The 22,932-nt window shown below is 43.1% G+C and overlaps 1 protein-coding gene across 2 annotated transcripts in view; it reads left to right on the forward strand.

The window, feature by feature from the left end:
* Positions 1-22,932, forward strand: part of mn1b (meningioma 1b) — a 141,980-nt gene that overhangs the window by 30,495 nt on the left and 88,553 nt on the right. The gene's annotated exons all lie outside the window — the stretch shown is intronic.

Genomic DNA, 22,932 nt, shown 5'->3' on the forward strand with positions numbered 1-22,932 from the left:
TGCTTTAAACCGCTGTCTTTGGGAAATACTGACCAGACAAGCAATAAACTAAACCATGTGTGGAATGGTTCCTTTATGGTGCTGCATGGGCAAAATAGATGGTAGTTTAGCTGTGATGTTGTTGAAGCAATCTGCAATCCCAGTGCCACTCTGAATGTGCCAGCTAACCACAGTATTTCCAAGTGGAAGGGGCGGCACAGTGGCGCAGTGGTTAGCACCGCAGCCTCACAGCTCCAACGACCTGGGTTCAATTCTGGGTACTGCCTGTGTGGAGTTTGCAAGTTCTCCCTGTGTCTGTGTGGGTTTCCTCCGGGTGCTCCGGTTTCCTCCCACATGCCAAAGGCTTGCAGGTTGATAGGTTAATTGGCCATTATAAATTGCCCCTAGTATAGGTAGGTGGTAGGTAAATATAGGGGCGGGTGGGGATGTGGTAGGAATATGGGATTAGTGTAGGATTAGTATAAATGGGTGGTTGATGGTCGGCACAGACTCGGTGGGCCGAAGGGCCTGTTTCAGTGGTGTATCTCTAAACTAAACTAAACTAAACTAAAAATTCTGAATATCTGGTCAAAAATCAATGAAAAACAAAAATCAATGAAAAACACTTGAACTTGGGGATATTTCCTCTGAGCACTGCATATTTGTAACATGGTGAACCTAGCAGGAACATTTCTTATTGCCCTTTCCAGCAAAATAATAAATATTTTCCTGTAGAATACTATTCCAATTTTACTGGAAATTGCGAACAGACGAAATCTCCCCTCTATGTTTATCAAGATGGCTAATACGTAGAAGTATCAGTGATCCCTTCTGGTTATTCCAAGGAGCTCATGTTCACCGCACACTTCCAAGTAATATTCTTAATTCCAAGTGTCAAAATTACAATGGCAGTTACACACTAGTGAACAGTTGTATTAGTATTTCTAAAAGTTAACATTCAGCAAAACAAAGCGTCTAGTAATTAAAGAGAAGGTTCTCCAATTGACACTAGTGCCCATCTCGAGTATTTGGACTTGTGTTTTGCTGGTTAAAAACTGCTTTAAAAAAAAGGTTCTTAATCTTTGAAAACAAGTATGGAATGTTATACCCTGTGTTGCTCACAGCTTGTGGGGTCTGTTCAGTGTGAAGGAGCTTTAGTCCACAGTGGATTCTATTTCCATTCCCTGTCTTCTTTGCTATTGTGGTTTTGGTGCATATAACGGCAGCAAGCCATTACAGCTTATCATAACGCACATGGTGACATATGCCAAGTGTTATGTGTTGCCTGTCATACAATCTGCTTGAAGCACATGCTTCCTCACAATGTTATTCACTCCGTTGAATGAAGATCATCCCGCACTTGGCACCTTTGGTGTGGTCCGATTCCTGTAGGTTAAAAACATAACAACTCTCCTATTCATAGCATTTGAATTCCAAACGCTGTAACTGGTGCCACAGAACTTCCTTGCCTGTCGCTTTGTTCGATTTGTAAACTGTGTTTTGTAATGTCAAGCTCAGATTCTGCCCAGAGTTCAGCATGCAGTGGTAAAGTTGTCCAACAAGTTTAATGGTGACTGGATATTTCACTCCCTTTACAAGCATTGTACTGGTACTCTGAAGTGTTCTGGTAAAATGTTCTTGTTCCCATGGTAAAGTATTGCATAATGTGTCACAAACCTGTATCCCATCTGTCACCCACTGGCACACATTTATTCATAACTTGCATTGTAAGAGTAAAATTCAGAATGTTCTTTGGTACATTTTTTCAACAATGCTTTCTTCATCTCAATCTAAAACCCTCTACCACCTCACCCCTCCTTATTTTAGGATCTCCTTTAACCACATGCCCCATCTTGCACCCTCCATTTCTCCTACTCTGGACCAACAATCAACCCCTCCCACACTAATCACCCATCACCTGTCACTCACTCAGTTATCATATAATTTGGCCTTGACACCTCATTTCCCTCCTTCAATAAAACCTCCTAAATCCATCTTGTTTATGTTTGAATAAAGCCCTCCTCTAACCTATCCCTTGCTTTGTGTGCACTTCTCTGTAAACTGTTTTCAGATGTCCCCACACACTATCAGAAATGCACACTTATAATTTCATGCTCCAGCCCTCTGCACCAATGAAATGTGAGATTACTTTAGAAGCTTCACAATTAGTATTTTGGTTTAAGTATTAAGTACTCATTGTTCCACAGATTTGTGTCTGTCAGTGTCTAACACTGAGATAGCCGTGAGCTGCCTCCAAATGTAGGGGTCTTACGGCTGCCATTCTGGGCTCGGATTCAAACAGTGAATAAAGAGGTGAAAGGACAGTGTCTGATCCACGGCACAGTCTAGCCGCCATCAGAAAAGGCCCTTCATCCCCACTATCTGGGCGAGATTCCCATCAAGAGGTCAAAGATCAGTGTGCTACCAGTCTAAATCATCCAGTCCTGAAACAAAAAATAACATTGTTCCATCTGGTATTGCATTACTGTGTGAGAATTAGGGTATGATTGATATGTTTATTTTATGATTGGCCAATTTTGGGCATTCTTGAGAGTAGAGGTAAAAAAGAAGTATTGGATGGGCGGGGAACAGCGGGGCTGTACACTGAAAGATGACTGCGACCCTACTCCATCATGGACCCATGATCAGTTGGTTAACAAAAAAGATCCATTAAGATATTGGGATCGCCAATTCTGCTCAAGCTGCAGGTTAAAGATAGTTGCACATGCAACAATATGAGCTAATAACTCCTTTCTGTGTGGTTTGACAAATCCTGTTATTGCCATTTTGAAATTTAAAGTTTTTCTTTGGCTCTGTCTCACACAATGCTGCTTTGGTCCCTGTTGACTGACTGGAGCAGTTCCCACGGTTTTTTGAGTGTTTTGTCTCGTTCAGTGCAAAAGGACTTAGTTTTGGAAACAGGAAGAAAAAAAATCTGGTCTATGTACTGTAGGTGCATTCGCCTGTACTCATGCCTAATGTATACATATGTTTTAATGAGACTCAAGAAGATGAATAAAATATAATGCAAGTGACAACTCTTGTCTCCTCTGAGTCCACTCTCTTTCACTTTCTGCTCTTCAGCATCGTCCCATAACTGACACTCCTGTCAGGTGACCTGCAATGAACCCATTTCTAACTCCACCTTGTAACCTATTGCTAGGTGATGACTTGCACTTTCAAAAAAAAATTTGCAGCTTCTCTGATTGGCTCAGTGAGTAAATGCACTACTCAATGTGATGCTGCACAGATCACAGATCAAATTCCTGGTCTGTGTAGCATTAGCTGATATCACTGAAAGAAGCAGTGGGCTACAATATCCTGGGCTAAGGAGGGTTACGATACAGTGACCGCTGATGGAACTGTGTGCGCAGGCGTAGGCTGAGGATAGGATCAGGCTGAGCTATGATAAGTGGGTCCATTTAAAATATTCTATTTCAGTCTATATTGGGACTAGAGCCACTGAGCACCTGAACTACTCCACATTTATCTGTAATTGATTATTTTGTCTTGCTGTAAGAGGCCACAGGAGGGAGGTAACCTGCTGCTGCAATCGGGGCCCTGTTTATCCAAGAGGGAACAATCGATCAAACCTGCCATCTACCCAATGAAACTCCAGTAAATTCAGGAGTCACAGTTAAAATGATAACCCTTGCATTTATATAATTCCTGATTGTGTCAGAACAACTCAAAGTATGGACAATGAATAACATTGACGTGCAGTCACGATCACCATCCTGTGCCAGCAATGTTTAGTAAGAGTTCTTGTGGCGAGAGTCTCCTTTTAAATGGGATTATTTGGACCTTGTTCAGAGTCTTTCTTCTCCACCTAGGTGAAGGTTCCAATTCAGTAGGCCAAGTGGCATTTTGCCTTTTTCACTGGTTCTAAAACAGTCCTCAACCTCATTGGCTTTTAAGCCCACTGCCAACCCATCAAACTTCACTGGCAAACTTGCCTTTTGTGTGTAAGGAGCCTTTGTTCAAATACTGTGGTGTGTTTGCGAGGAGGGAGGAAGCTCAGCAGCAGGACGGGGGGGGAGTGGTGTTGTGAAACTGAAAGCCTTGACCCAGAGAATGATGAGCCACAGTAACAGACTGTTCAATAAAACTGAAGACTGAAGATACCATAGAAATACCAAGGCTGGAGTTTTTACTAACACACTGCTATTGCACCCAGACGCAGCGAGCTTTTAGGATTGTCTCATTTGGATAGGCTTTGGTTATAAATGAGCATTTTCACCTGCAGACACCAACACCTTCTTTTGCTTCAGCTAGATTTGCTTGTTTTTATTTTTAAGTAGAATCAAAGTTTTGTTCTTCATGTATGTCAGCCCAGAGCAATGGCTATCAGCAGGATATGCCACCATGTGGGGCATTACTTATATTGTCATTTACGACCCATCCAACACTTACACTTCTCGGCAATGGACAATACTACTGCTGGAACAGGATCCATGATGATTTATTTCCCCCTTAGCCAGGGGCTAGGAAGCCAGGCACCAACCTAGCTGAGATTAGCTAATACAGCACTGAACAAGAATTGAACCTGGAACCTATCAGGTTTGACTGGGTCCATACTACAACGGTTTAAATGGAATTTACCTATTAGGCCATTCAGGGGACAGAGCTATGCCTTTAAAAAAAGTTTACTGCTCTGTGTATTTGAGTGACTCCAGCCTTTACCTCAGTGTGATTGGGATGGAGCGCAATCAGCTTTTCTAATACTATATCCCACTTTAAATGTAGAGAATTGGACTGGGCTTCCAGACAATGCCCCATCCTCCATTACATTAGAAGTGCTCAGCTTTGCTGCCAATGATTTCAAGAGAGAAATGGTCTGAGTTTTCCTAACTGGTAAGAGACATATCAAAAATACAGAAAAATACTGAGCTGGCCTCACTCCAGAGCACCTAATCCAGCCTGACACTCCAGTCAGATACTGAGGGAGCACTGCACGGTCTGAGTTGTTGTCTTCAGGATGAGATATTAAATTGAGACCCCACTTGCCCTCACAGGTGGATGTAAAAGACCCCATGACACTATTCGATGAGCGCAGCAGTTCTCTCAAGTCACCTCGCAACATTTATCATGCAACAAACATCACAAAAACAGGTTATCTCGGCTGGTTTATCCATTACTGTTTGTCGGATCTTGCTGTGTGCAAATTGGCCACTACATTTGCCTAAATTAAAAGTACTACACTGAAGTACTTCATTGGCTGCAAAATACTTTGGAATTCTCTTTTGTTTTTATTCAGATTTAAAAAAGAAAAGTCATATTGCCATGCCACAGCCTGCAGACTCCCATGTGTGCAAATAAACAAAAGCAATGCTTCTGTAAAATTAATGGCACTCAGGGGACTTCAGAGAAGCACAAGGCACATAGAGCCTGGTGTAAACTGCATTCACTATTGTTGTGATCTGTGGAATCTGCGAATGAAAAATTCGATCTCGAGCTTCATTTGATGTGAACCATTACTGCCTGCGTCCTTCCAGAGTCAGTCAAAGAAAAGTTTCTGCTCAAGATTTATGAATGTGCAATTGTGGCGCTTTCAATATAGATCTGCACAATCACTCATGTCCCCCCAGTAAGTTAAAAGCACAATTCCTATTCCTCCAACTCAGCAGGTAAATGCATCACCTAGTGTGACACTGATTCATTCAGACTATGGAGGCATCAGGTTTGATCGCAGCAGAGGAAGTACCACAACTGGCCTCAGTGCCCTTGAGCAGAGAAGCAGGACAGGAAGGTGGGGGAAACAGGGTGGTTGGGTATTGGGGGTATTGGTGGTGTGGAATGGGCAAGGACAATATCCAGTGACTCACCTGGATATTATGTATGCAGATGTTAGGTGAGGACTGGATCAGACTCAGCTGTGATGCTGTATCGGTGTCCCTGGAACTGTTCCCAGTAAGATTCTTCAGGAGAGGAGGGGAGATAATTGAGAATAAAAATAGAATAGACTTCTGCAGGAGGCTGTAATTCCCACCCCTTCCCCACCACCACCAGCAACCCCCACCCCCCAAATAAATAGCAAATGTTAGATGACTCATCCTGTAGAAGCTGGTTAACTCCTTAATGAATAGATGAAACCTTTACTGGCTGTCCCCGACTACAGGGGCAGAATACAGTGCAGGTTACAACAGGTTAATGATGTGGTTGCTGCAACTGTTCTTTATGTAGCCACTCAGCACTCAATCCACAGAAGTCAAGATTAGAGTTAGATTGTGTTCTATGTGAATATCACAATGCTTACGTTGGGCCTGGCTGAACAGTGACCCAGGTGCCAGGGTTGAGCTCAAGCAGCAGGGGGGCAGCCCAGTAGCCTTTTCAGAGGCTAAAGATTTGGGGGATTAAAATCCTGAAAAAGCAGCTTCTCAGCTGTTTGTTAATGAGTCTCCAGCCAGCCAGCAAACAAACCTAATCAATAGTTTATTAAAGAAAACACACACACACACAGCCTCAGCATAAGGCTGCCAAAAAAACCACACCAGGGGCACCGAGACTCGAGGCCAAATACCACACACACAAAAGGCTTTTTCCCCTCAACATTTGTGCTATCTCAACTTTCTCACATATCTCAGTCCTCGAATGATGCTTATTTAGGCCAAGACTCCAATTTCAGGTTGGGTTCAGTAATAGAAACTTGAATCCACACAGTTGTTCCTTGAGTCCTTTGTGGTGTCACTAAATTTTTTGTTCTGTTTGAATAGAGTGGTATTGAAAAGTCATTAAGTAATGATAATTGGCCTAATCAGCAAGCCTTAAGCTATGGGCTGAGGTGGGAGGCGGAGAACATTCGTTCTTGATTTGTGCCCTTCCCCCAGCCACTGTTTAGAATTCCCTTTCTTGGAATAGTTGAATGGCAGTTGAGAGGAAGCCACCTTCCTCTCTGTCTCTTGAAAGGAAGCCAGTTGAAGCCTGCCTGGTGTCACGGCAACACAATAAGCACATCTAGTCTGGGGCTTGGTCTCTCTTCAGGGATGAAATACAGCTTGTGATGGGACAAGTAGCTGTTGCTTTGATAATTAAAGGCATTTTATCTTAATTTGACCTGTTAGAATCTGTCCTTTTCATGATTTATGATGCAGAGATTAGGATGGGAGACCCATTTCAGTGGCTGAGCCTAAGAATCTGTCTTGATAGACCCCAGTGGGCCTATTACACAGTTGAGATTGCTTGCTCTTACTCTCTTGCCAGTTCGTCACTTATTGGCAAGTACATATCAAATTCAATACAGCATCTCCTGTGTGCGCTTGTTAGAATCAGTGATGCTCTCCACACCCTTTTCTCTCACCCTAACAACCCTCAGATAAACTGAGATTATAAAGTGTTATCGCAGTCACAATAGAAAAAATATTACTTTGCGACACACGCACAAACATGGGACGCTCTGCAAAGCCAGGGTGAAAATGGAGTTTACAGAATTAAGCATCAAGCCTAAGTTTGTTTGTTGTCTAAACCACAGAAGCTTTCAAAGTGTCCTGTTTTTAATGCACGTTGAGTGATTTTACAAGTCAAAGTGACTTCTTACCAATTGAGACTATATAATTGTGGCTCAGCATTAAATTTTGTTTGATACTCACTGCTATGAAGTGCTTTGTGACATTTTACTACATGAAAGGCATCCATTTTGAGTTGGGAGCCAAAGTGGACCAATGTGCATTTCAATATTTTAATCCCAGTAAACTCCAAGATTCGGAGGTTACCTGAAAGATCAAATACTTGGGATTAAGTGGATTGCTCTTTCAGTGAGCTGGCACAGCCGTGACAGCCCAAATGGCCTCCTCCTGTATTGTAAAATTTTATGATTCTAATTGTATCTGGTATACTACAGATAAAGCATTAACATTCAGTCTTTAGTTTGGGTGTTAAAAAAAGAAAAACTTCCACTTATATACTCCCCTTCACATCCTCAGGATGCCCTCAAAATGAGTTACTTTTGAAATGAAAAGCCAATTAAAATGGGGAGATAAAGGAGATTATTATACACACGAATTCTCAGGGATCCATTGATAACAATTCCTCAAGACATTTTATTCATAAATCTTTGAAGGATATGCCCCCATGTAATCTCATGCCCATTCTTGCCTGGTTGAAACCCATTTAATTTGGGCTGTTGCTCTAATTAGTTCTCATTCTTCCCTCTGTGTACAGGATAACTGTACTCCTTAGGAGAAATGTATTCAAAGACTCAATCTAGTTAAAAAAAATTCAGACATAACAGATTTGTAGCCTAACATGTGACATAATTTGGTTGATGCAGAGTGTGGACAAAAAGAGTTTCTAGCACACAAGGACCATGGTGAGAAGTACACATGTGGGACTGGATTTTATGCAGGCAGCGGGGGTGGGGGGGGGGGGGGGTTCTCGACACCAGGATAGAAAGGCAGGGGGAGCACCGCCTCAGCCATTCTGAGGGACCCTTGGCTGTATTGAACAGCGCTCAGGCAGTTACCTGCCCAGCACCAGGATCCTCGTCCCTTTAAAGACAGGGATCCCTCCTCCAAGAGCTGCCAGCGCAGCATCCCAACAGTGTCACCGGGAGTGGTGACCACTGATGGAACTGCAGGATACCTGGGACCAGGAGCAGCCATAGAGCCTCAGACTGCAGGTAAGTGGAGGCGGGCTTGTCTGGGCCAGTCTGGCAGGCCGTGGTGAAGGGTTTGCAGGGGTGGGGGTGGTGTTGGGTTGTTGAGGGCAGTGGGGCGGGTGTTGATGCAGGGGTAGCCTTTGCTAATGGGGGCCCTCTGTGGGCTACAGATTGCCCAAGCAGGAGGATCCCCCCCACCCAGCCCACAGGGAGGCCGCATGATTTTACTGGGCGGCCTCCCCACATGGCAGGGCTCCCACCAGCCGCTGTTAAAATACCAGCGACAGCGGAAAGAGGCCCTTAATTATTTGGCCATTTAAAGGCCTCATTTGGCCTCTGGGCGGGAAGGCCGACCTTGGCCTTCACTGCCCCTGACAAAATTAAATGGTGCCAGAAAGGCAACGGGCACTCTACCTCCTGCCTTCCCTTGCAATTTTATGGGTCTCCCCGCCTCCCTGCCTGTCCCTAGAGGGCTGATTTAATTCAGCCTGCTTTGTCACAGAAACTGAGATATGGATAGTTATATCACAGAGTCTGAAACATGCAAAGTTATGTCATAGACTCTATGAGACATGCACAGTTATGTCATAGAGTCTCTGAGACATGCACAGTATTGTCATAGGATGTCTGCGACATGTACAGTTACATCATAGAGTTAGCCACTGCCTGCTTTTGGTACCGGTCACGTGTCTGATGATGCTCTGGTACTGATCCTCTTAGCTGAAATATAAGAAACGTCTGGAATGACAAAATGGCATCATCCTATTAAAGCTCATCACTTTAGTATATTAACTCTTGTCGTGGTATCTAGTAATTTGAATAACAGTTGTGTTTTTGGTGCTTTTGCCTACCTTGTCAAATTACATTTTTATCAGAGGGTATATATTTTGTATTGGATTAGAAAAGATTATCTCGATATTGCAGCTTTGATGGTCTTTCCCGGGCGGTGGAGTGTGGAGCGGAGACATGACCCCAGACAGCTAGCAGCCACACTGAGCTGGGAAGACTCATTTTCCTAAATTGATATTTTCTTGATGGGGTTTGTACACTGCTTCCTATAACTATAGAAGTGATTAATTATAGGCTGCTGACAGACTTGAGTAGTGCAGATACAATTGCTTTTCTCATGATTTACAACAAAACCATACCTCAGGGATAAGATAACAGAAATCTGCGGGGAGGGGAGTGGGGGAACATTTCAGATAGAGACTCTCAGTCACATCATAGTGATGGAATGTTTAATACACCCCCACCTCTCACTGTAACACTCTTCGATAAACCACACATCCATCACTATAATACACTCTGACATATCTCACAATCTTGCGCACCCCTCGTGTAACCCTCTCTCAGATACCACACATCCTTCATTCTAATACATTCTGACATTCCTCACAATCTTACCCATATCCCCCATTCTAACACTCTCCAATATACCACACATCTTTCATTATAATGCACTCTAATATTCCTCACAATCTTAACTACACTCTTCACTGTAACGCTACCTGCACGGCCCGCGCAGGCTTCTCCATTGATATCAATGAGGAAACCCACGCAGGCTGAGCAGGTACTGTCTGACACAGCTATCTGCCCCTGGGGTATGGATATAGCCGACATAGCACCACTTTGAAACAGCACTATGCGAACAAAGTTTTCGCCTTAAATGTCTAAATGGCGTGGAGGAACAGAGGGATCGGAGGGTACAGATACATAAAACACTAAAAATAGTGAAGCAAGTTAATAAGGCCATCAAAAAAGCAAACAAAGCACTGGGATTCATTTCTAGAGGAATAGAGTTGAAAAGAAGAGAAGTTATGTTAAATCTGTATAGAACCTTGGTTGGACCATAATTGGAGAACTGTGAATAGTTCTGGTCTCCAGATAATAAAAAGGATATATAGGCACTGGGGAAGGTGCAAATAGGATTTATGAGAATACCAGAAATGACAGTATATACTTATCAAGAAAGATTGAACAGGCTGGGCTTTTTTGTGAAGAGAAACCTGATAGAGGTCTTTAAGATTAAGAAAGGATTTGAGAGGATAGATGTCGACAATTTGTATCCACTTGCGGGAGAGACCAGAAGTAGGGGCCATAACTATGAGGTAGTCACTAATAAATCTAACAGGAAATTCAGGAGAAACTTCTTAACATAGGGAGTAATTAGAATATGGAACTCATTACCACTAGGAGTACTTCAGGCAAACAGTGTAGATGCATTTAAGGGAAAGCTGGATTAACACATCTGGGAGAAAGGAATAGAAGGTTATATTGTTGGAGTTAGATGAAAAAGAGTGGGAGGAGGCTCATGTGAAGCATAAACACTGGCACAGACCTGTTGTACTGAATGACCTGTTTCTGTGCTGTGAATACTATTTAATACTACTATGCATTTACTCTGTAGCAGAACTCTTCCTACTTAAACGCATTGTAGTAATTTTGCTATACTGAAGATGCTGACTGTTTGCTGGGCTGTGGTTCCACAGGTGCCAGTTGCCCTCCAGTATCTGGACAAAGATTCATTTCTTATGAAAGAAAGAAATTATGATGATTATGTAATCTCTTCTCCTTGTCTTATTCTCTGTCAGAAGAACGGACATGTGCCATGCTACTAGGCCCCTTGAACTGGCCACAGATGAGAATGGCATTGATTTGTCACAGTCATGAACTCACAGCGACACTTCAGAAGCACCTTATGTAGACTCAACATCTTCCTCTGACAGGATGATGTGGAAATCAGTATCAATGATCAATTCATTAGCTTAAACTTGAAATTTAGTGTAGTATAAGGATGTAAAGGATTAATATCAAAGACAGTGAGAGACCCCTCCCACTACACGAGTGATGATGTAACAGTCACATGAGATAGGCTTGAAGAGAAGAAGGTATAGCAGCTGAAGGATGCTAGCTTAGGTGGCTTGCGTAGAGTGTATGTAGTAACTATAAATAGTAAAGAGTTATTAGTTAACCTTTACTGGAGTCTAAGGCTGGAATTTTATGCCCTCTACAGGAGTGGGCTGGTGGTAGGGGAAGCCACAAAATTGAGTGGGAGTTGGGGCAGGGTGGGGTGGGGAGTGTCGTTCCCGACACTTTCCCGCCCCCCGCTGCAATTTTGCCAGGTGTGGCGGCGGCGAGAAATGGCCTGCCCGCCTCAGGCTAATCAAGGCCCTTAAGTGGCCAATTAACTGCCACTTAAGGGCCTCCTCCCACCACCGCTGGTATTTCACCAGTGGCCGGCGGGTGGCTCAGGCCCCCAAGTGGCCTCCTTGCCAGCTGGGGGGTCCCTCCTAATTGGGCACCCTCTGCCCCATGGTGGGCTCCCCCCGAAGCCCCAAGCAGCCCCACTGAAATAAAGTCCCCCCCCCAACTTGCCTCACCGGGGCCTGGCCAATTGTCCCCTCAAGGCCCCACAAACTTACCATTCTTCTGGGGTTGACATCCCTCCTGCTGCTGAAGCTGGGCGCAGTCCCAGCAGTGGCCACCACTCCTGGTGACGCTGCTGGGACTGAGAGCTGCCAGCCTGCTGTTTGGCTGGCAGCTCTTGGAGGCGGGACTTCCTGCCTCAGAGAAATGGAAGTCTCGCTCAAATTCAATTAAGGGCCTTGGCCATGCAAAATCATAGTGTGGTTCCCAGGCCTGGTGGAGGTGGGCTCGCCCCTGACTTTTTGACCAATGGGCGGGGCCTCCCATCCAACGTAAAATTCCAGCATAAGACTTTCTCCAGAATGCCCTACAACACTATTAATACAAATACAACTAAACTCAACATGGTGGCAGTGGTAAAACAACAGTAAAACAATGGTAAAACAGTGTAAGCAACCAGGAGAATTTGAAGATCTCCTTACCTTTAGAAGAAACACCAGGTGAACAACAGAGAAATTTAAAGCTAAATACCGGCCCTCTCCAGTAAGAAAACTACTTATCTGCAGAAGAGGCTGTGAAGAGCTCCACAGACATGGTGAGTCAGAGCACAGAAATACAGGCTGCACCAAAGACGCGTGGTGGCCTGCAGGTAAAATCCAGCAATCAGGTGAGTCATGATAATGATGGTCTTCGATCAGTTTAAAAGCCCTTTGAAAAGTTTAATGGAATTTTCTAAAGGTATTGTGTTCAAAAAAATTTTTTTAAAAACGTGGTAAAACCCATCCTTCACTTGAGCTGAACGCAATGACAAAGAGTGGGAAACCCCCGAAAAGCGTGGGAACCCCTGAGAAGTGCGGGAAACCCCAAAAACAGCAGGGATGCCTCCATTAAGGCAACAAAGCCTGGAAAAAAAACCAAAGTGAATTTATTAAAGAAAGGGAAAACCTTTACAAGTCTTTTAAGAAAGCAATACGGATCCAAAATTGGTAATGCTTGAGAGTTTCCAGAATCAAGAGGGACCCAATCAAATCCAAAATTGGCTATCATGGAGAAAAAGGTTCCTAAGGTTTAGAATCGCTTCGCAACTCCATACAAGAGCTAATGTGGAACAAGTGAACACCTTTCTATATTCATTAGGGGTGATTGCGGGCAACATAATTGTCCTACAAGGGATCGATGAGGCTACCGATAAATTCAAAGAGGTACTCCAAGCCTTTGATAAATATTTTAATCTCCGTACCAATAAAATCTTGGAAAGAGCCAAATTTAATAAGCAGGAGCAGATGATTGGTGAATCTGTAGACTCCTCTATTAACAATCTGTATAGATTGGCAGAAGGTTGCGAATACGGGGAGTTAAAGGCAGAATTAATCAGAGACAGAATAGTCGTCGGCATAGCAGATGAATCCTTGTCAGGCTTGTTGCAATCCAAGGAAGACTTTACACTGAAAAGACCATTCGAATTGTAAGACAGGCTGAAGTTCGCAAACAGAATAGGAACATCCTACGAGCTGAAGGCAAGCTGTGAATGAGGAGTCTAATGCCCGTCCAACTGGTTAAGCCAAAGCCAGGGAAACACTTTGAGGAACTGAAAAAACATACAGGTGAGAAGGCACGTGAAATAGGAAAACCTTGCCAACATTGTGGAGCCAAGAAGACCCACAGATGAGAGCACTGCCCAGCAAGTAAAGCTGAGTGTTTTAAGTGTAGAAAAACTGGACATTATGGGAAAATGTACCAAACCAAAATTTCTTCGCTTAAAGGTACAAAACAGAAGACCTTCACGCAAACAGCAGTGAATCAAGTACCCACAAGAGAAAGAACTATAAGAGTCCTTGGGAGAAATCAGTAATCTAGACCAAGATTTCTGGAGAGCAGACATCTATGTGAATGGACACCTCACAAATTTAAAGCTTGACACAGGGGCTAGCATCACAGGATTGTCTGACCAAGATCCTTGGGTGCAGAGACATTACCTGCAATCGACAGATACACAGTTGCATGGCCCAGGCAGGACACAACTGTGAGTAAAAGGCAAACTCCAAGCAACTCTTCAACATAAAGGCAGACGACCTTATACATCTTGCACAATCAAGAATTTTCTTTACCTAGCAGGAATGCATGCTTGGAACTTCAGTTGATTGAGAAGGTAGCTGAAGTCAAGCAAACAAACATAAACAATTCCTTTCAAATAGAATTCCCGAAGCTGTTTACAGGGTTCAGAAAAATAAAGACGGAGTTTAGGCTCACTCTGAAGGAAGTGGCCAGACCTATGTGTATCTTCACACCAAAAAGAATACCTCATCCCTTTAAACAAAGTCCAAGAACAATTGGAGGAGATTGGGAATGGGAGTTATCTCTCTGGTAACACAACCAATGGACTGGTGTTCAGCCATGGTTCCTATCCCAAAGCTAAATGGAACTCTGTGAATATGCGTAGACTTAACGCAGCTCAACAAAGCAGTAGAGCATGAGATTCACCCAATGTCTACAGTGGATGACAGTTTATCAAAACACTCTCAGAGCACCATGTTTACAAAATTTGATGCCAATAGTGGGTTTTGGCAGGTACCCGTGGATGAGACCTCAATGTTATTGACTGCATTCATAACAGCTTTTGGGCAGTTTCATTTTAATAGGTTACCATTCGGGATAACCTCCGCACCAGACATTTTCAATGATCAACGTCCAAATCCTAGAAGGGCTCACAGGAGTGATATGCCACATGGATGATATTCTGATACACGGAAAGTCAGTGAACACGACCAGAAAGTCAGAGAGGTTCTACAGAGACTTCAAGAAGTGGAACTGACTTTAAATGAGAACTGTGAATTTTCCAAGACTTTGATTAGTTTCTTGGGCCACATTGTGAGCAGAGATGGAATAATGGCAGATCCCCAGAAAACAAGGTGTTAAGGAATTTCCTATCCCTACAACAGTTTAGCAACTCTAGAGATTTCTTGGAATGCTAAATCAACTAGCAAAGCTTTTACCTCACTTAGCACAAATAATTGATCCGCAAAGACAACTCCTAAGAAAACAACAAGCATGGTGTTGGGATGCCCACCAGGAAGAAGCATTCTGGAAAATTAAAGAGATGCTAATTTCGCTGGACGTGTTGGTACACTACAATCCTACGCTACCTACGACGATAGCAGCGGACCCCTCTTCAGATGGCTTGGGCGCAGTTCTTTATCAGGAGCAACCAAATGATTCCCATAGATCCTTATTCTATGCGTCAAGAGCACTGTCAGGTACAGAGACGCGCTACGCAATTATTGAAAAAGAAGTTCTAGCTGTCACATGAGCGTGTGAAACATTTTCTAACGACATCATTGGAATACTTGTGGTAACACATTTACAAAGGTTTCGTCACAGATTAATGAGGCACGCATATACGAACATACATACGAACATACGAATTAGGAGCAGGAGTAGGCCACTCGGCCCCTCGAGCTTGCTCCGCTGTTCAATAAGTTCATGGTTGAACTAATTACTCCACATTACCACCTACCCCCAATAACCTTTCACCCACTTGCTTATCAAAAATCTATCTACCTCTGTCTTAAAACTATTCAAAGACTCTGCTTCCACTGCCTTTTGAGGGAGAGAGTTCCAAAGACTCAGGACCCTCTGAGAGAAAAAAATTCTCCTCATCTCTGCCTTAAATGGGCAACCCCTTATTTTTAAACAGTGACCCCTGGTGCTAGATTCTCCCACAAGGAGAAACATCCTTCCCACATCCACCCTGTCAAGACCCCTCAGGATCTTACAGATTTCAATCAAGTCGCCTCTTACTCTTCTAAATTCCAGCAGATACAATCCTATATGAAATTGTATACGTCCAAGCAAAGTTCCAATTGTCAGCTGATGTGCTATCGAGGGCAACCGTTGATCATCCATCACAGGAAGACATGAATTTCATATGTGACATAGAGTCATACTCGCGACACACAGTACAAAATTGGACAGCAAGCACACAGAAGGTGCGAGAAATACGTCAAACACAGAAGAATGATGAAGATTGCATCCGCATTAGACAATATTGTACATCTCGGTGGCCCCAAGAAAGTCCAGGAGGGAGAACAATGAAGACATTCAATGAGTACAGGAAATACTTTACCATAATTGATGACTTATTAGTTTACAATGACAGAATTATTATTCTTATTTCAATGAGATCCGATATCTTAGATTGATTGCACCAAGGCCATTTGTGTATAACCATGTACAGAGTGAGGGCAAAATCTTTGGTCTGGTGGCCTGGGTTATCTAAGGATATTGAGACCATGATCGACAACTGTGAGACATGTGTGATACAGAAGCCAGAACAGCACAAACTGCTGTTGATTACCCAATTTCCATTTAGACCTTGGCAAAGGCTAGGCATGGATTTATTTATGTTTGGTGGGAAGTCATATATCATCATTAACAACTGCTTTTCCAGGTGGATAGAAGTCTGATGATTACATTCAACGACCACCAAGGTAGTTATCAGAATCCTTACAGGCATCTTCGTGACACATGGGATTCTGGATGAAATATTATCAGACAACGGACCACAGTTTGCCATGAAGATGGGCTTTCAGCATCTTACGAGCTCACCAAGGTATCCACAGTCCAATGGCAAGGCAGAACGAGATGTGAGAACCATAAAATCTTTACTCAAGATAAAAGAAGATCTTCCTATCTCACTCCTAGTTTATTGTTCAATGCCACTGCTGTGCACAATATCACCAGCTGAATTACTAATGGGAAGGAAATTAAGAACACAGCTTCCAGTATTGCCTCAACAATTAATGCCTGGACTGAAGACTCACGATTATGAGAAAGTTTGAGAAAAAACTCCTACAGAAGGAAACAAACCGGGAATTACAATAAGAGATTTCAAGCGAGAAGTGGTCAAAAAGTCTGGATATATGATCTGGAACGAGAAGGTACAGTAATCCATAAACGTGAAGACCAACAGCGACCGTATGTTATACAAATGAATGATGGAAATATACGAAGGAATCGGAGGAATATCCTATTGAGTAATAGCAACTGCCAGTAATCCATCTGCAAGATCCAGATGAAGAGGAACAAACTCAAACTGAACGGAATACCAGAACCTGTAGAAACGAAAAACCAAGTCAGCAACCCAGACTTCCTACAAAGACAACTGAACATTCCAGATAGATTACAACCAGATTGGGGAGAGTTGTTAAAACCTAGATGAGACTGAATCGGTAAAGTCAGAGTCTTGGGGGGAAAGAGAATAGTAGAGAAGTTATAAATGTATATATGTTTGGAAAAATGTTGGATAAAGACTTGGGGGAGATGTAGTAGAAGGATGTAAAGGGTTAATAACGAAGACAGTGGGAGACCCCTCCCACTGCATTAGCAATGATGTAACACTCACATGAGATAGGCCTGAGGAGAAAAATGTATAGCAGGATGAAGGATGCTAGCTTAGGTGACTTGCCGAGAGTGTAAATAGTAACTGTAAATAGTAAAGAGTTGTTAGTTAACCTTTACTGGAGTCTAAGACTTTCTTTGGATTTCCCTACAACGCCACTGATACAAATACAACTAAACCCAACATTTAGTGTGTTTCAGATATTGGTATGCTATAAATACTCATGTGTGAGACACCCTGTCCCCAAAATCCCTAGGTCGGTAGAGGATATAAGTCCGATTTCTGTCAAAAAGCTCAGAATATGGGGAGAAATGAGTTTCCCTGGGGTTCAGACTCATTTAGATCAGATCTTTAAATTCCAGTTGGGGTGGGGGTGGAGGTTGGTGGAATGTGAGCAGATCTTCTGCCTGCCCTCTGATGTCAACGGGGTGTGTCAAAGGGAGTTCCCAGGAAATTCTTCCCTTTATGCCATTAAACAGTCTAACAGAACTTCAGATTTCTGGCGTGAGTCTGTGTGAGGACTTCTGAAGGCTCTGAAACTGGATTGATTACCTCGTCTAACGCATGCTTTGCTGCACTAATACTGATAGGGTGAGCCCCCAGAAATCTCAGGATCCCTTTGTATAAAACCACCTTCCTTTCTTTCCAGCCAAAACAAAACAGGGAAAAAAAATGTATCCAACATATAAGACACCCAACAGTAACCATGACTGCCCAGGTGTGGGAAATTTGGTTTTGAAATTCACTGACTGTTTCATATGTTGCCACCATTTTGTAGAGCAGGAGCCTGAAAGAACGGAGCAAGGGAGAGGGGAGTGGCATTGGAGAGAGGTGAGTGACATGTGATGATTCGGAATAGACACTAGGGTGGGAGAGGGCCAGGAAGTAAGTAAATGCGCTCACCAAAGTGAGTTATAGTATCACCCACCAGAACGACTCGTGTGTAGGAGGGCCCTATTCCTACTTTTAACCAAAATGCGGCCTAAATTTCTGGCTTTATTTGTTAGTACATGCATGAGCAGGATTAGCTTTTGAAGAATTCCCTCACTGCCTGCAGATGAGTGATATATTATTGTTAGGACTTCAGGCCAAGTGGAAAGGGGCTGATGTTACACTAGCCATTTGTCCATCTTTCTGCAGTGGGCTGACACTACTTCTTCCTGCAATCGTCTATCTAGTTGTTCGACTTTAATAGGAAACCCATTGCCTGGTTGTGTTTTGTTCCTTTAGTGGCCAGGCTAATAAAAGAGAAAGAGATTGGGGGGGTGGGGGGAGCGAGAACAGACAGAGAAAGAAAGAAAAAAAACCCATCATCAAATTCACATTCTTTTTCAATGGGAAAAAGGAGTGAACTTTGACCTTGTAGTGAAATCCAATAGAAAGCGTTTGTTCCCTGGCATTGAGATGAATGAATGAGGGACCCCTTTCTCCTCAATGGGTCTTTGATACGAGACTTTCTTTTTGTTTTGTGAGTGGGGAAGTTGCTTTGTTTCTTGCCCTTTAGCAAGAACAGGTTTGTGCTTTTAGAGAGAAGTAAGCTTTCCAGTGTTTTATGGGGGGAACCAAAGAGTAATCAGACATTGATTATTTAAACTAATATTGAGTTGGATATTATTCTATGCTTGCAGCACTGGCACACATTTGTTCAGCAGTTCCTGTGCTAGTAGCTGGAACACATTAGTACATCTTACATGGTAACTAAATGTTTGCAGGGCACTATTGTTTTCAGATTGTCTTATTAATATTTTATGTTTTATTTGTAATTCCTTGTGTCTAATGGAGTAGAAAGGTGAGCATGTAAGAGTGTAATATTGTGAGTCTGTATTTGCGTGTGTGTACATATGTGAGTTAGTGTGTAAGTGTGTGTGTGAGTGTGTATTTGTGTGTCTGTGCTGGTGATATCTCTCTAGGGCTTTGAGATGTCTGCTGTACATTGTCCATGTTTCCGATGCATACAGGAGGGGAGGTAACACTGCGGCCCTGCAGACCATGAGCGTGGTGCCAGCTTTGAGGTCTTTGTCATCAAACATTCTTTTCCTCAGGCGACCGAAGGCTGTGCTGGCACACTGGAGGCAATGCAGAGTTTCATCATCGATGTCTGCCCTTGCTGAGAGGAGGCTCCCAAGGTATGAGAAGTGATCCATATTGTCCAGTGGTTAGCCGTGGATCTTGACTGTACAGCAGACATCTCAAAGCCCTGGAGAGATATCACCAGTGGTGCCTCTGCAATATCCTGCAAATTCAGTGGCAGGACAGGCACTCCAATATCAGTGTCCTCTCTCAGGCCAACATCCCCAGTATCGAGACACTGGCCATGGCTTAGTCAGTTATGCTGGGCATGCCACATCGTCTGCATGCCTGACACAAGACTCCCAAAACAAGCTTTCTACTCTGAGCTCTGTCATGGCAAGAGGCTACCAGAGGGCAGAGGAAATGCGACAAGAATGTGCTTAAGGTCTCCCTGAAAAAATGTGACATCTCCACTGATTTGTGGGAATCTCTTGCCTGAGACCGCCCAAAATGGAGAAGAAGCATCCGTGAAGGTGCCAGCCAGTTTGAACAACTGACATGCCCAGGCAGGGACCAAGTACAAACAGCGAAAGGAGCGTTCAGAAATTCGAGCATCCCATTCACTCACCTCACCAAACACCACCGGTTCCACTTTTGGCAGAGTGTGCGGATCCAGAATTGGACTATTCAGTCACCTAAGGGCCCACAACCCTGGAGTGAAAGAACGTCATCCTTGTTCCAAGGGACTGCCTAAGAAGAAGAACAACAGTGTCTGTGCATGTGTGATTGTGTAAGAATATGTGTGAGTCTGTATTTTTGTGTGTGCATGTGTGAGTTCGTGTGTAAGAGTATGTGTGAGTGTATTTATGTGAATGTGTAAGAATGTGATTGAGGATATTTGTAAGTGGGAAACATCTTCCATGGCTGCTGTTCACCAAAACAGCAGTGAATTTTGACTGAAGATGATGTAATAATGCATTAACAGAGGTGATTTTATCTGGCGTGTGATAGAGTTGCTCAACTGGCCTCACGATGGTGGAAACAATCAGCCGGGCTCTCACTCCTCATTGTTGTTGTTGCTGGAAGGATGTAAGATCAGGCACAGTTGTGATGATCTCCACGGCCAAACATTGAGCCAACTCTTACTGCGTAGGCTCATAGATGTCTAATTGGGGGCAAGGTACTGGAAGTGCCTGCTGCTTGTGGAGTGACACCCCACAAAAGGATCAGGAGAGGAGATGGGGAGGGGAGAAATTTGTCAGAAAAAGAAACTCCACCACTACAACATGCTTGAATATTCAATCTATACCATTGGGAATTTAAGGCTTTCAGGCTGGAAAATCATTTACAGCTGATTCAACATCGCTTCTATAAACAAAGATAGTGGCCAAGTCTTGATTCTGGGATGTATGCAAAATATTTCAATCAATAAGTTACACTGAGGATCGTCGAGTGGAGATATTGATCGTACTTGACTCCTTCTGCTCCTGATCATAACCTGTTCTACTTCAAAGTACTTGTATTTTCTCAGTTGAATAAAGTAAATCATTTGAAACGCCACTCCTCAAGTGTTGGTTTTATTTTCTCTCTCTCCCTTTTCAGGGTTCTCTGTGTCACAGCTGAGAGGATGCCTGCCTGCTTTGCTCCTAGGCCACTGCCCTCTGTTTTCCTGCCCTCCAATCACGTCCTGGCATGTCCATCAGTGGACACAGATAGGATCAGTAACTCAGTACATGAGGGAATGTGGCTGAGTCTGCACACACAGCTCTGTTGCTGCATTGTATTGAGCCTTAAACGCCGACTACAGGATTCACAGGGAAAGCCTCATGGGAGTCAGTTTTTGCACAGACTTTTAACCCTTTCAGACATTACTGCATTATCAATGCACAGATTCCAACCTGTGATCACCCCATGTCAACGCAAGAAACCCTTAAACAAATGGCAGCTGCCTGTAAGAGGATTCTGCAGTTAAAATGATCCAGTTATCAATAGTGAATATTCTGATTGGAATTAGGAACTGAAATAATTCTGTGCCATGTTCGTTAACAAGAAAAAAGATTCTGATATATTTTCAAAATGATGCTTTAAATCTTACTATTGGCTTTTAAAAGGCACCTCTGTAAGCAACACATCCTAACAACCCATTTCATCTGGATGGGTCGACGACTGAGCAGCGTCCGGGTGTAAATATCAGAAAATTATGTCGATGTCCAAACAATGTTATAGGTTTTTTTTATTATAATTGGCTACAATTGGGTGATTCAAATGCAAATACAAAACCTGATCAGAAAACTGAATGGGCCCCGAAATGGGAACGGAACTGATCTCTGGCCGTTCTCCCAATTGGCCACACCCACTTCTGAATCGGCATAACCAATCTAAAAAGCTATCTTTGTGTTACTGAACGTTGTTGGAAGATCCTGGTGTGCTGAGCAGAGGATCTTTACTGCAAATGAAGTTTTTAGCATTTGTCTTACAAGTGAACTCTTTTGAATAGTGTACAGTGAAGGAAGGAAGTACACCCAGATTTGCTTGCCGATCATTTGCAAACTTTTCATTTGCAGAAGCGGAGACAATCTCCCACCAAATTTGATGCAAATCTCAGATCTGATCCAGATGATTGAAACCACAATAGCTCCGACTTGAAAGCAGCCACAAAGGTTAGCTTTTCTCTGATCTTCCATTTGACCTCAAATAAAGAAATTTGCAAATTTAACACAACTCCCCTTCACCCAAATTCCATCAAATCAATGATGATCTGCTGGCAATTCCAAACCTTGAATTGATCCCATTCTAACGCCACAAGTTGCAGGAATTCCTGCTGTTTCCAATCTATTTCAGCAACTAGTGCAAGCTGGTTGAGTTCATAAGTGATACCAAATGGGGACCGGTAGAAGTTGTGTTGTCAGCAGCAGTGAAGCACTTACAGAAGGAGATAGATAAACAGCTGAAGGTGAAATTCATACATATAAGTGCAAGGAAAGAATGGACGACATACTCTAAGAATAGTGTATAAGTAGATAATGGTGAAGTTGGAATTGATCCATGGTGTCAGTCGACTCACATTTTAACTACCTTGAATTTTGATGAGGATTCTCTGACAGGAGATTGACGGAACTCACCAGAAACAGCATAAACGGTAAAAGAATTGGCAGTTAATGACGGAATTCCTGCTATCTTCTCCCGATTTTACGGTGGGACAACCTTTTGGAAATTCTTCCCAACAATGGACAGCCATTGTAGCAGCAATCAACAGAACAAACACACTGCTAACGTATGTAGCCAAATCAGTGGAGTACAAGTCATAGGACATTATGAAACTCTACAGGGCTCTGATCAAAATGCACAGCGAGTAAATGGAGCATAAAAGGCCTTAAAGCAGTGCAGGAGTAGCCCCAGGGAACATTTAGAAATATATAAGATAATAAATGGAGTAGCAGAAATAAATCTGCAACACACCTTTGATGGCAAATCAGGATAGTTGGGAAATTGATACTGGTTCATAATGGTGAATGATGAGTTTCGGACACATGTCGGTAAAAATTTCTTTAAGAAAACAGCAATCAGCACTTGGAATAGACTTCTG

This window comes from Heterodontus francisci, chromosome 23 (genome assembly GCF_036365525.1).
Source record: "Heterodontus francisci isolate sHetFra1 chromosome 23, sHetFra1.hap1, whole genome shotgun sequence".
Taxonomy (NCBI): domain Eukaryota; kingdom Metazoa; phylum Chordata; class Chondrichthyes; order Heterodontiformes; family Heterodontidae; genus Heterodontus; species Heterodontus francisci.